This window comes from Mytilus edulis, chromosome 9 (assembly GCF_963676685.1).
Source record: "Mytilus edulis chromosome 9, xbMytEdul2.2, whole genome shotgun sequence".
Lineage (NCBI taxonomy): Eukaryota > Metazoa > Mollusca > Bivalvia > Mytilida > Mytilidae > Mytilus > Mytilus edulis.
In genome coordinates this window covers 30,645,869-30,660,955 of record NC_092352.1, presented here as the reverse complement: position 1 = coordinate 30,660,955, position 15,087 = coordinate 30,645,869, and positions in this window count along the sequence as shown.

The following is a 15,087-nucleotide window of genomic DNA, read 5'->3' as shown; positions in this document are numbered from 1 at the left end:
TGCAAAAATATTTGCTGCAACTCATTTAAAGCCTTCTTCTCTCATGAGAAAGGTAAATATGCTAGATATACTTATTGGAGGTGTGATGAGATGATTGAAGCTGTTAATTTTCTCATTGATAATATTTATGTACATTTCGGCAACAAAGTTTATCGACAGGGTGTAGGTATCTCTATGGCATTTATTGCGCCCCTTTAATAGCAGACTTGTTTTTGTACAGTAACGAATCACAGATTATGACTAAACTCAGTAAAGATCCGTCGAAATTGCATTTAACTGATAAAGTCAACAACACTTACTACATGATATTTTTTCGTTAAATAATCAAGAATTTTCTCAATATACTGCTAAAATTTACCCCAAGGAACTTACTTTAAATAAATCAAATTCAAACAGTAATAAATGTCCTTTCCTAGATTTAGATATTTTGTTTTTAATCGGGAAATTCCACACGAAAATTTACGATAAAAGGGACGATTTTTCGTCCCTATTGTTAATTTTCCATTTTTAGATGGAGATTTTCCTTTGGCACCATCTTACGGTGTTTAGATTTCGCAGCTCGTTCGCTATGCCCGTGTATGTTGTGACGTTTTTTTATTTTAACGAAGGTAATCATGTATTACTGTTAAATTATTTAACCAGAAAATTAAAAACAAACTAATTATTACTAGCAAACTTATTTCAAACGGGATAGCACATCCTCATTTTTACGGAAATGTTGTTAACCGTACCCGGAAATTTAGTCGGTAGCAATAAACAGTTAGGAAAAAATATTAAAATTTGCCCTTATAAATTTTACCATCCCCTTTTCATTGCTTTCTTGCAATACCAAGCTTACTGTTTGTGTCATGTATGGGCATATGTATGTAATCAGAATCTTCAATAGATTTTATATCCAGTATATGAAATGGTAAAATATAATTTATTTTGGGTGTATCCATGGCAACAATCTGCATTTATTTGTTATAAAATATTGCAAAAAGGGGGGAAAAGATGTCACATATTTCCCCAAAATTTGACTTAAAGTAGAATTTCAATCGCTTGAAGTAATACCTTTTCTAAAACTGTGTACATATATCATTCAGCAAATCCAATGAAAATCATATGTCTTTCGTCTCATTTTTTTATAAAATTGCGTCAAAAACTTCGTGTAGAAAAAAGTGTTTGTAAACATTACATTAATTTCTGGACCGATGTCCGGTCTAGCTATGAAAATACGGATTGTCAAACAGAAAACAGCCCATAAAACATGTAAAAAATAATCTTGATGCTCTTATAAACCATCTTTGAATGCTAATTTAGCACTCAGCTGTCTAAAAATGAATTGTATTACACAATAACTTTCCTATTTGAAAAATCCACAGGGGCCAAAATGCGAAACTAAACTCCTAACTGTGTATTGCTACCTTAATAGTAAATATGTTTTTCAAATTCTCCCTTTCAACTTATTTTCTATGTTCTGCTAGCTAAATCGAGCAAAATGGGCTTTTTATTTTTGAAAATTGGTTGAGTAATGAATATTTTATGAAGGTTAGCAGTTGACGCTGAAACGCGACAAAAACTGATTTTAAAGAAATTGCCAAGTCAAAGTGTAAAATCTTGTCTCTACCTCAATTTTTAGCAAAATCTTAAAAACTATAGCTCTTTTGTCAGTTTTTTAATGTTGAAAATCTTAATAAGATCTCTGATGATGCAAAATAGTACAAAATTAAGCAATTTCAAGCATAAAAATGTTAATCTTTTTAAATTATGCTTATTGCATACCAAAGACTTGATTAAAAAACTTGGTGATAGGGAATCAATTTCTTACTTCTGATTTAACTTTACATTTAAAATATGCCAAAATGTAACATGAAATCTTGATTAAAACAAAAATTTGATATATTCACAAGAAAAAAACCAACACGTTCAGTACTTAGGCTACTACATGCAACCCAATCAATGGGAAGCAAGAGTTAAGCCGATAGAGTACAAATATAAGACTTGTGTCAAAATGTCTAATTTTGGTTGCTAAGGACTGTAAACAATAAAAATAACTTGTATTGTAATTCTTAAACACTTAATTTCCTCAGAAGTTGATTTAGAATCTAAATATCAATAGATTTGTGGCATGAAAAGTCTTAAATTATACAATTCTGAGCTTGGTAAGTATGCCATAAGGTAGCAATAAACAGTTAGGAAAAAATATTAAAATTGGCCCTTATAAATTTTAACATCCTCTTTTCATTGATTTCTTGCAATATCAAGCTTACTGTTTGTGTCATGTATGGGCATATTTATGTAATCAGAATCTTCCATAGATTTTATATCCAGTATATAGAATGGTAAAATATAATTTATTTTGGGTGTATCCATGGCAACAATCTGCATTTATTTGTTATAAAATATTGCAAAAAGGGGGAAAAGATGTCACATATTTCCCCAAAATTTGGCTTAAAGTAGAATTTCAATCGCTTGAAGTAATACCTTTTCTGAAACTGTGTACATATATCATTCAGCAAATCCAATGAAAATCATATGTCTTTCGTCTCATTTTTTTGTAAAATTGCGTCAAAAACTTCGTGTAGAAAAAAGTGTTTGTAAACATTACATTAATTTTTGGACCGATGGCCGGTCTAGCTATGAAAATACGGATTGTCAAACAGAAAATAGCCCATAAATCATGTAAAAAATAATCTTGATGCACTTATTAACCATCTTTGAAGGCTAAATTAGCACTCAGCTGTCTAAAAATGAATTTTATTACACAATAACTTTCCTATTTGAAAAATCCACAGGGGGCCAAAATGCGAAACTAAACTCCTAACTGTGTATTGCTACCTAAGAAATGATCCCGATAAACTTATCGCTCCTTTAAATAAACTTATTCTGAAAGGTTTCAAATTCAACACTGTAATAAGATCATTGAATATTGTTTTTATTGGTATAAATATTGATTTTGTAATCAGTAAATTAAAAGCTAACTAATTATTACTAGCAAACTTATTTCAAACGGGATAGCACATCCTCATTTTTACGGAAATGTTGTTAACCGTACCCGGAAATTTAGTCTAATAAATGATCCTGAAATTATCGCTCCTTTAGATAATTTTATTCTAAAAGGTTACCAATTCAACACTGTAATAAGATCATTGAATATTGTTTTTATTGGTATAAATATTTGATTTTGTTATCAGTAAATTAAAAGCTAACTAAATATTACTAGTATGTTATATACATATACACACTCGTGGATCTACAATCTGTCGATACCTGTATCTTTGCATTGCACAAAGTAATATTTATCTCTGACTGTTAAGAATGTGTACGGTTTAATAATTTAGTCGTAGATGCATGATTTTTTATTAGTTGTTAGTGGCTTTGAACTAGCTGCGAGTACTCTCAGACCTGTTTCTAGTGTCTTTTTGTTGTTGGGGTGTACAAGTACCCGGTCACGTGCCCTTGTATTTTTGTCCATCTGATGAGTTAAGCTTTTTTCAACTGATTTTAATAGTTCGTTCTTATGTTGTACTGTTATGTTATACCACTGTCCCAGGTTAGGGGAGGGTTAGGATCCCGCTTACATGTTAAACCCCGCCACATTATGTATGTATGTGCCTGTCTCAAGTCAGGAGCCTGTAATTCATTGGTTGTCGTTTTTTTAGGTGTTACATAGTTGTTTTTCGTTCATTTTTTTCATATAAATAAGGCCGTTAGTTTTCAAGTTTGAATTGTTTTACAGTGTCATTTCGGGGCCTTTTATAGCTGACTATGCGGTATGGACTTTGCTCATTGTTGAAGGCCGTACGATGACCTTTAGTTGTTAATTTCTGTGTCATTTTGGTCTCTTGTAGAGAGTTGTCTCATTGGCAATTATACCACATCTTTTTTATATAAGGTAGTAATGAAAGTGAGTCGACTGGGACGAATGTTAGATCATGTATACTGTTATCGGAAAAGATGGTTTAACTAACTAGGTACAGCAATTCAGCCTTTAATATGCCACCAGAGAATCCCGATAGAAGTTTGGTCTGACGAATTTGAGTTGTGCCCATTACGACTGGACATGTCTATGTATTTATGCATCCATCACAGTCAGTTCACGATCAACTGAAGTGTGGGTTGAGTTGTCGGTTTGCAAAATAAACAATACTAGAACACACCCGCGAAATCGCGGGGAAATAGAGCGTATGTAAACTGTAAAAAAAATATACTGACTGGAGAATTTAAGGAGAGGTATCAAAATTCAAAGGTACTTAGGGACTGGGCACATTTGTTTTGCCCTCCTCCTATTTTCCAAATACCGATTTTTATACCTTCTGTTTTTCTGTACTCTATGAACATGCATATATACTTTAATTACTCAATACAGAGAATTTCAGGAGAGGTATCAAAAGTGAAAGGTACTTATATATATATATATGTACATCAGTGAACGCCATGAATAGTAAAGAGTCCCCCCCCCCCCCCAAGATAACCATTGGAATTAATAGTAAATTATAACAAATACAGTAATGAGTAAATGTATGTAAGTATATAGAAATATATCCGCAGTGACCGCCATTGATAGTAAACCATAGGCGGATCCAAGGGGGCCCCCCATTTCGTTGGGAAAAAATTGTTGATTATATGGGGAAGCATGAGAGTAACGCCCCCCCCCCCCCCTTTTCAGGTCAGTCAGCGCCCCCTCCCTTATGAAAAGTTCTGGATCCGCCACTGTAAACTAATTGATAGTAAATAGCAAATATTATTCATTTTCGTTTTCCTCTCAAAATAACCCAAACTGAAACACGTTAAGCAAGGATGATACATGCTAGTACTCAAAATGATAGCAGAAAGCAAATTCATATATACCTTATTTCATAGTCTTTGTATGTTCGAAGTACAGAAAAACACAAACCGGAAGTCTAATCTGACTTAAAGTTTTGTCCAATGACGGGAAAATATCCGGACGCATTCTTTTTTTGTTTTTATCCCAAAATAACCCAAACTTAATGATCATAAGAACGGATGACAAATGCAACTTTACATGTTACCTATAAGACACAGAGGCATGATGAAAGGAGGAGAAGCGACACCAAAAATGAGGTCTTCTCGTTTAATAGTATAGATAATCAACGGTAAGTTATGTTATTTAAGAATTGATTGCATATTTTTGTAGTTTCATTGGCGTGTAAAAGGGTTGTCCGAAGCACATTTTGTATGGAACTTTAAACCCCTCGATGCAAAATGAATGGCAAGACAATACCATACTTTTAATCTTAAGAAAACAGGATCTTCAAGTTCTATTATATCCTAGTATTTTGTTGGGAGTGAAAGTCCAGTTGCAACCATCATTTTGAGTGAACTGTCAAACATTGCTTTGTCTAAATTCATTGTCTTTTACAATGTAAAAATCTGTGTTTATGTCTGTCAAGTGCCTGTTTAGAGCAGCTCTCACATTTTTCAATGTATTTTTGTGGTACACACCTGCATGTTCTTATGGCATAGATTGTGCTCTTTTTCTGTTTTGTTTGTTTTGCCTCTGCATAGAAATGTCGAAGTTTGTTGTAGGGGTCAATTTTACAGTTGAAATCCATATGACAACATGAACTTTCAAGACATCAATCTGAAGAAAAAAAATGAATAATATTACTAGTGTATCAAAAATAACTTTTAAATGTTCATCTCATATAAATACATGTATGTAGATGTATATGTCATTAGATTGAGTAGTAACTGGAGTGTTCAGTTTCCACACTTGACAGTTATGTTGACAATTTATGTTTGGAATCCACTGTTACTAACCCTCATTCAAACCAATACAAACTTGAAGCTATGATTTCGGATATTGCAAGTAACAGACTTTTTAAGCCAGTCCGCATTGGCAAAGATGAAAAAGAGAAAAGATCTTTCCTTAATCTTTCCTTTGCCAACAAAGGTCTCGATGGCGTCAACTTAGGCAATATCATTCATCATAAATTAGTTCAATAGAAACTTTAAATTTTCAATTACAAACACGTTTTGCAGGATCTCGATATTGACGACTTCAAGTCTAAACCTCCTGATTGCACTTGTGCTTGTTCCCAATTCATATATAATCCTGCTGGCCACGTTATTACCGGTGACCTCAACATTGTTAATAACACTTCTCTACGAAATGTGCTATCGAAAGGTCCGAAATATCGTGAGCCTAAATCCGTCAATTGGAAATACAACTTTAAAAATTTGATGGATTCAGTTGAGGATTATCCCAGGCAATGGGCTAAGCGCGAGAAGGAAGACGTAGACACTTTCCGAATGGATTAAGGCAGTGAGGTCGTTGATACAAATCAGAATTAAGAAACTGAATGGGTCTATCAATGCCCATGCTATGTCAATCTTTAAAGAACCAAATGTTGCAAAACACCTATCCTTCCTCCATGACAAATATGTTGTTGTCCCCGCAGATAAAGCCCCAAACAACATCGTTTTTGTGCGTAAAACTCATTACATTAACTGCTTGATAAACGAATTAGGTATTGACAATTCACTTGGAAACTCAACATATACTCTCACGACACTTACCAAAGAGGAAATCCTGGATAATCATAGGTCTGTTCTGTGTTCCTTTGGGATTTCAACCAAAGATGAAGAACTGGATCTTCCATCACTGTATTGGATACCTAAACTACATAAGTGTCCTTACAAACAACGGTATATTGCTGGGTCTCCCAAGTGCTCCATGAAACCTCTTTCTAAATTATTAACATCTATTTTATCAGCAATCAAAGATGGGCTTCAAAGTTATTGTGAAACTGCCTATTCTAGAGGTGGCGTGAATCAGATGTGGATACTTAAAAATTCCAAAGATCTTTTAGAGTACATACAATCTAACTCTCTTTCATCTTGTAACAGTATTAAAACATTTGATTTTTCTACTCTTTACACAAGTATTCAACATTCCAAACTAAGAGACAAATTGAAAGAGTTGGTATTGCTTTGCTTCATAAAAAAGAATGGCCAACGTAGATACAAGTATCTTGTCTTAGGGAGGGATAAATCCTACTTTGTAAAGGATCACACTGATTCAAACAAAAAATTCTCTGAAACTGATATTATCAAGATGCTTGATTTCTTGATTGACAACATGTTTCTTACGTTCGGAGGACGTGTTTTTCAACAGACTGTCGGCATTCCAATGGGAACAAACTGTGCCCCTCTACTTGCCGACTTATTTTTTTATTATTATGAGGCTGACTTTATGCAGGAACATTTTAGGAAGAAAGATAAGAAGTTAGCAATATCCTTTAACTCTACTTTCCGCTAAATAGATGATGTTCTTTCACTAAATAATTCAAAATTTGGTGACTATGTGGAACGCATCAATCCCATCGAGCTAGAGATAAAGGATACTACAGATACAGTTAAGTCGGCCTCATATCTTGACTTACATCTAGAAATTGAAAATGAGGGGCGGTTGAAAACAAAACTTTACGACAAAAGAGATGATTTCAGCTTTCCAATTGTGAATTTTCCATTTCTAAGTAGAAACTTTCCAGCAGCACCTGCATACGGGGTATATATCTCCCAACTGATACCATATTCCCGTGCTTGCATTTCCTATCATGATTTTTTAGATAGAGGGTTGCTGCTCACAAGGAAGCTATTAAACCAAGAGTTCCAAATGGTGAAGTTGAAGTCATCCCTTCGTAAATTTTACGGACGCCATCACGAGCTGGTTGACCGTTATGGAATAACCGTTTCACAAATGATATCGGATATGTTCCTTACGTCGTAACTACAATCCCCTTCCCTTTCATGAATGTGACCTACCGAATTAGACTATTTTCCGGATTTGTTATCATATAAGCAACACGACGGGTGCCACATGTGGAGCAGGATCTGCTTACCCTTCCGGAACACCTGAGATCACCCCTAGTTTTTGGTGGGGTTCGTGTTTTTTTATTCTTTAGTTTTCTATGTTGTTTCATGTGTGCTGTTGTTTGTTTGTTTTTTTCATTTTTAGCCATGGCGTTGTCAGTTTGTTTTAGATTTATGAGTTTGACTGTCCCTTTGGTATCTTTCGTCCCTCTTTTATGCATTCCCGCCCCTTAAACTTGCATAGATTTTTACCTCAAAGTAGGAAGAGCTCTCTATCCCGATAATAACGTGGTGCGTATAGATTGTTAAGAGGTCGGTTCAAATCCCTTTTATGTTGTTCATATGTATTCAAAATTAAATTGGTGGAACTAGTATACAGTAAATAAGGACACACACACTCAACTTTTGTCAGGATCACTTTATAAACGTAGTAGGTGGAGAAAAAAAATGACAAAGTTGAAATTTCCTACCTATATCTTAACCAAATTTTTTATCCGTCTTGAGTGTTCTGAAAGTCACTAAGTTTTCTATCTCATGAGCATGAATGAGCTTTTCTAGAGACTCATCATAGACAGTACCGAACGTTATAACTTGCAGTTTACATTTTCTGTCACCTCTCAGACTCGTGTTGGAAATATTATATATCTAGATTGACGTGTGCATAAAAATCGATGAAGTTGCCCGACGGAAGTAGCTCCAGTATTTTTAATTTATTTCAAATGTGGAAAATTCCGGGAAGTTTGACTAGTCGTACTAATTTTTATATCCTCACGTTTATCAACAGAGAAATAAGACAGTTCTGTTTTATTTTTTTCATTTGAACTTTAGTTGGTTAATTTAAATAACGTTTGGTTTGTCCGGTTTGTTTGGCTTACCTCTTTTTGAATTTAGAGTTCGGTATTTCATCATTTGTTCTTGTCCATGCTTTTCCCCTTTATTTATATACATTGTAATTAACATATTTTTGAAGAAATAAAAAATGCATATTTTTTTACTATTTCAGGGGTAAAAAAACGACTCTTGTTAATCTTCTTACGTTGACCCCAAGGATGACTGGGTAATAGAAATATGTTCACTTGGTCTTCTTCCGACCGGCAGTAAAACGCTTGCCGAAGTGGGGCGTCCGTTTGACTGTGCGGGATGTATCAAGTTCGCATTCTCGTCCGGTCAGAATGAGGACGTTAAATCCGATGCCTAGTGTAAAGAAAGTGCCACACTCTTTACACGTTAAGAACCCTTGCAACAACTCTTTGAGGGGTCCGTAGGTGGCCTGTTACAAGGCAAATTTCTGTCCCTATCCAATATACCCTCATTTTCCAGTTGAAGTCCAATTTTCCCGACCATTATACCAAATGGCCTTTTTTACGACGAGACCTACCTATTGTATATATTGTGAACTTGTTCTCGTCCTTAATATGCATGAAATATTTGCCACTGGACGTTAAGCAACCAAAAATCAATCAATAATATTCTTACGTTTCAATTTATATTTATTAAAAATGCAAAGAAATTAAATGAAAATAATAATTTATAAATTGTGTACGTTGTATGCGCTTTTTCCAATTTGCCCTATCAGTCAGTTAGGGTAAAATTCCCAGCTTAGGGTAACACGTTTTTTCATGTATTTTTAGCTCTTTTAACCCAAAGTCTTTTGGTAAATTGACTTTCTATAGGAGTCATTGCCATTTAATGACATTTTTTACCGTTTTTAGTTTATGGCAAACATTATAGAATTTAGAGAGAACTTAAAAGAGATTTTTTATCCGCAATTCAAAATCAATGAAGGTACAAATGTATATATACTGTCCCCGTTGTTACTATTCCATTTGTCGTTTCAGATCTGATTTTCATTATTTGAGTCAAATAACGCAATGTGGTTTGACTGTATACTCGCCGCGTATAAACTCACCTTTGCTACCGGTCACTGGTGCATCTCAACGTCGAATTAATTACATTTTATAAATAATGTGGGTTCTCTGAAAACGTGCTTCAGATATAACCTGACCAAACAAGAAGTGACTGAGAATCTATGCATCCAAGATGATAATTGTCACATATGATATCGGTTAGCTGCTGGAAATAAAAATGACAAAATTTTAAAAAGATTATTGCAATAAACTTTTAGTTGTGTTATAAGTTTGATTCACGCTTTAAATAGTTTATTAAAAAATTCTTTTAAATACGATTCCTTCATTGAAAAAACTTTAAAACACTTACTATATAATAAAAATGAAATTATGGAATAGAGGAATGCAAGCAAAGAATAAAAAATTACAAAACGTTTGTACAATCACTGTTACCTATGCGTGTTCGGTGCAGACTTTGTTCTTGTTTCTTTTTTTATAAACTAGAAAAATAAATATCTTTCCACAGACTATTAAATGGATTTAATGATAAGAAATATAAGCGTTCTTCAAGTTGCGAAAATATGTATGGTAAGTTTCTGCTGACGTTCTAAATAAGTAGCTGTTTGTATTTAATATTACTATTTTAAAATGCTGTCTATATTTATTTTTTCATTTCCTTATGTATCGTAAGTTGCGAATTGCTGTTCATTTTTGCATAAATATATTCATTTAATAATTTACTTCGAGATGAACCGTAGCAACATTGATAACTAAAAACGAAATTGAGGTATAAAACAGTAGAGACAGTACATCGTTTACGGCCGGGTCGGTAAAAGGTGAAAGTTTGGTTAGTTTGTGTAATCTTCAATCATTTAGGTAAATATTTAGCCATATTAATATTCATATTACAACTCGAGTAGTTAATGGGTGAAGTATAAACTTGTCACAGCAATTAATCCACTACTTGTCACTTATGGACCGAATTAGGTTTGGGTAGAAATTCCGTAATACACCACTCGTCTCTTTATCGATATCTCATAACATAACGAGTTTTGAATATTAAAATGTTGCTACAATGTGATCAATTTCGTTGACGTTGCACGCTACCAGTGGCTACTTATGATTTTGATCCGATTTGATTCCTCCCTCTTTAAACCAAATACTGTCTCCATTATAAAGTACTCTACTAATCACTGTCTGATCAGTCTAGGAGATTACAAGACCGAAAGAAACAGGTAATGAATCTTATTAACACTTTTTCTAATTAAATTATTTTCAATATGTTTGTTTTGTTTATTTATTTCTTTAAAATAAAACGTTTTAATGTATACTTATGCAAACAAAAGGTAATTCATGCATTGTGAATTGTGATAAAAAAAAATAATGACAAGATCTTCAAAATTTTCTAAGTCATTTATGGTCTTAAATATTTTTCGATATAATTAAGCTCACAATCTTTTCTTACCTTGGACCATTTCTTAATGGAAAAAAACTTTATTAAAACAATGAAAGTGTTATTTATTCAAATAAGGAACTATTATTCTAAAACAATGCAGTCCGAATTACTTTTACTGTTCACATCTGGTATTATTTTATTTCTTATCAAAGAATATTCTCTTATTAATATTTTGTTTCAATTGCCGTCTCCTCAAATTGATAATCGTTTCTTTGCGTGTTGGTGCTAAATTCATTGTTATTGTTAGTACGTCTAACCTATCGTACATGTACAATGTATCTTTGACTTACTCTCGGTTTTTCAAAATGTTCATACCCAGCCATTCAAAGCTGCATTTTATCTTTTCTGAAATTGTTATTAGTATTACCAAATAACATAGAAGTAATCAACTATATGTCACCATACGACCTTCAACAAAGAGCAAATTTATTCCCATAGCAAGCTATAAAAAAACTCGGACATGAAAAATGTAAAACAATTCAAATAGAAAAAACATTTAATATTACATATTTTTTTTATATATAGATATGCTTCAAATAAAATTTAAAAAAAGGATTTTCTGCTTAAAGAGAATATTTACAATTCCTTTGCTAAATTCATAGCAACAGCCTTATATTCAATTAAAATTAACCAAATAAATATTTCTTCATACAACCTAGAGTTATATTTTAATATAATTTTCTATTATTGATACAATTTATTCACATTATAAGCAGTAGTCTTAAAAATATACTGTCGATGTCTCTTTTTGTAATTTTGGTGTTTTTCTATGCTTAATTTTGTTTGCTTTTATGAATCTTAACACAAAAAACCTCAATATAATATTATATATGATAATTATTGGGAAGAAAATACAATAATCTACTTACATATAACTTTAAATTGAATTTGATGATGTAACATATAGTTGTTTGCATTCAAAAACTCATTCACACAATGATCATGACATTTTCACCAAAATCGTATTTAGGCGAGACATTAGACCGAGGAACCAATGGAATAACAAGAACTCTACATATAAAGGTCCACTTTAGAAATGTGATGTATTAAAACAAAATAGTTGTTTATAGCCGACACTTTGTTACATCCCAAATTTCAACTATATTATAAAAATTTATATGGACAAAAAAAAATCTTTCTTCTTCAGTATGGACACCGCCTGGCCTTATATTTAAATTGTGTCAATATGAAATTATGAATATACACCAAAAGTTAGAATGGTTGAAGACATCTTAATCGCAATATATATATCCATGTACAATCTTTACAATATATGCAACTTTTGCTGTGAATTTGTAAAAAACTAAATGTAATTAAGCTACTAACTGAAAACTTTGGAATGTTGTGGTTTTCTAAAAACTGTTAAATACATGCTACGAAATAAGCAGTTCAAGGCACATCACTGCCTTGAAAAAAATCCGTCATTCGATATTTCTCCCGAAATGAAACCAAAAAAAATGCGCTTTGCTAAAAGATATTTTTTTATCACATACATTTGTTATTAATTTATGAATATTGCAGATGCAGAACGCATAACTGCAATCACAATTAAAAACGTGTTTATTGATCATTAATATGTTCATTTTTCTGATGATTTACTGTTCATGATAGATAACCAAAACAAGAAGTTTTATCTTTTTAACCCCACACATTTTCGAAATTGGCATGATATTGATGAATCACCCGACAAGGTGTTGAGCAGTTTCTTCCTCCGTGCTATTAGTGAAAATGTTATATTAACCTTATTTCAAAATGAAATGGTCCGCTTATTTTTTTTTCGTTTAGTATATACATTTCTTGGTCTTTATTATTACATGATTTAAAACAATCTTCCATGTGACGGTGTTGTATGAATTAAAGGAGATGTGGGACAGTAAACCAACAAACCCTAAACAAAAGACATCTAATTGTCAACATAAGGCTTTTATTATAACCAATATTCATGTGTCTGTGTCATGCATTATTTGTTCACCTAAACATAATTACTAAATGTAGTACCTTGTAACTTCCCTATACCCGACCGAAAACATACAGATTGTAGTTAAGACCAATAAATAAAAGAGATAAATAAAAATGAATGTTTCTAATCATACGAAATTAATTTTAAAAAAAATGGAAGTATGTGCTGTATCTTCTGCTTTTGTTGTAGTCATCTACGCCGTATACCTATACCTTTACGATTCTTTGACTACGTATATAAAGATTGTGCACATCCATTGTCAACGGACGGTTATTATTCATATCAATATATCTATCGTACGAAAGATCACCATGAAAGGGGAGGACCATTTTGTCTGCTGTAGTAGAGAAATTATTCTTCATCTTTTTATTTTGAATTTTGTATGTATACAGTTTTCTTGCCATGAGTATGATATACTGTATGTAAATTCCTAGGATGTAAATGGAATATAATAATGAATTTTCCACGTTTCGGGGTATAGAGGAAAATAATAAAATTCAAAATGCTTTCAACTTGATAATACTTCACAGTAATAATGAGAAACTTGAAGATTTGGAATTTGGAATTTCCAAAATGGCTGCCGTTACCATGGAAACAATGCAACATGGTCAAAATATTCAAGTAGCATTTCGTTTCTCAAAATGGTATGTCAAATTCATTTAAACTTTAATGATGTGTTCACTCCCAGGTACCAATGTGGCATCTGTCATTAAATTTTGGAATGGTCTCCGTTATCCTGGAAACCAGCAAAACATTTCAAAAATTTCAAAATGCTCAAAACTTAATGAAACTTTTTTCGAATGTTAACTTGCAAATCTAGTTGGAACTTTTGGACTCTGGAATTTCTAAAATGGCCACCGTTGTCATGGAAACTGCAAAAATCCAAATTTCAAAACTAAAACAATTGCTCTAAATGTTCTAAAAATTTACAAATTGATGTATAGGCACGCATGTATGTGCATTCCCTGTTTTAAATTTTCAAAATATCTGCCGCTTAGTGGTAATTGGGGACGGGTGACATCCGATATTGCCTGCAATCTCAAATCTAGTTGTACTAACGGTCCAAGTATGAACACGTGATGATAGCTGTAGTACCATGTGACTCGCCAACTTTAAACTGTTAAAGTTTTATTAATAATAAAATTGAGAAAGGAAATGGTGAATATGTCAAAGCGACAACCACCCGACCATAGAGCAAACAACATGCATTACTTAATGTTGACCCCTTTTTTTTCCTGTTTTCATAATTGCACACTAACAGTTAAATTTAAAGGGGTCAACATTACTAGGTATATTTTTACCAGTTTACATATCGCCTGATTTATAAAAATGTCATGTTTAAAAGTGTGTCTTTATATATCAGGTGAGGAATTTTTTTATTATTTTTTTTGGGGGGGAGGGGGGCTGTTACACTTATGGACCTTCATCTATTGTAAATGCATACATTTTTAACAAGCATCACCTCTCCTAACGTTGCCTTGTTTGTAGCAATACCCTTTTTAATGGCAATATATTTTATCTGCGTCCGTATATCTTATGCTAATAAAAATCATGCGTAGCCATTAGACTGGTTCTTGGTTAGATATATTTAATATAATGTATGTATTTATATACTCGAGACAGGACAAAAATGAGAGTGTTTAGAATGTGGTTTAATCTTTTGTATATTTGATTTGCATTAGCCGAATGAGAACTAGAAGTAGACTTTTTTTTATGGATTATATATTATTTATATATATTATACGAAATGTGGTGCTCCGATCCCGACGCTTTACGCTAGGCGTTGGATACTCTAAGCAACCATTTTAGGAATATCAAAATTGGTTTTATGTAATTGAAATGTCATAATCAACCATTTCCTTTTTCGTTGATTTTTAATTGTTTAAATCGTTGTTTTTCTAGGACCAAATAAAATTTTCCCTGTTAGTTCCGTAAGTGATGCTGCAATAAATATTAACGGAATCCAATAAAAACAATTTTAAATGTTTGAACAAACACTAGCT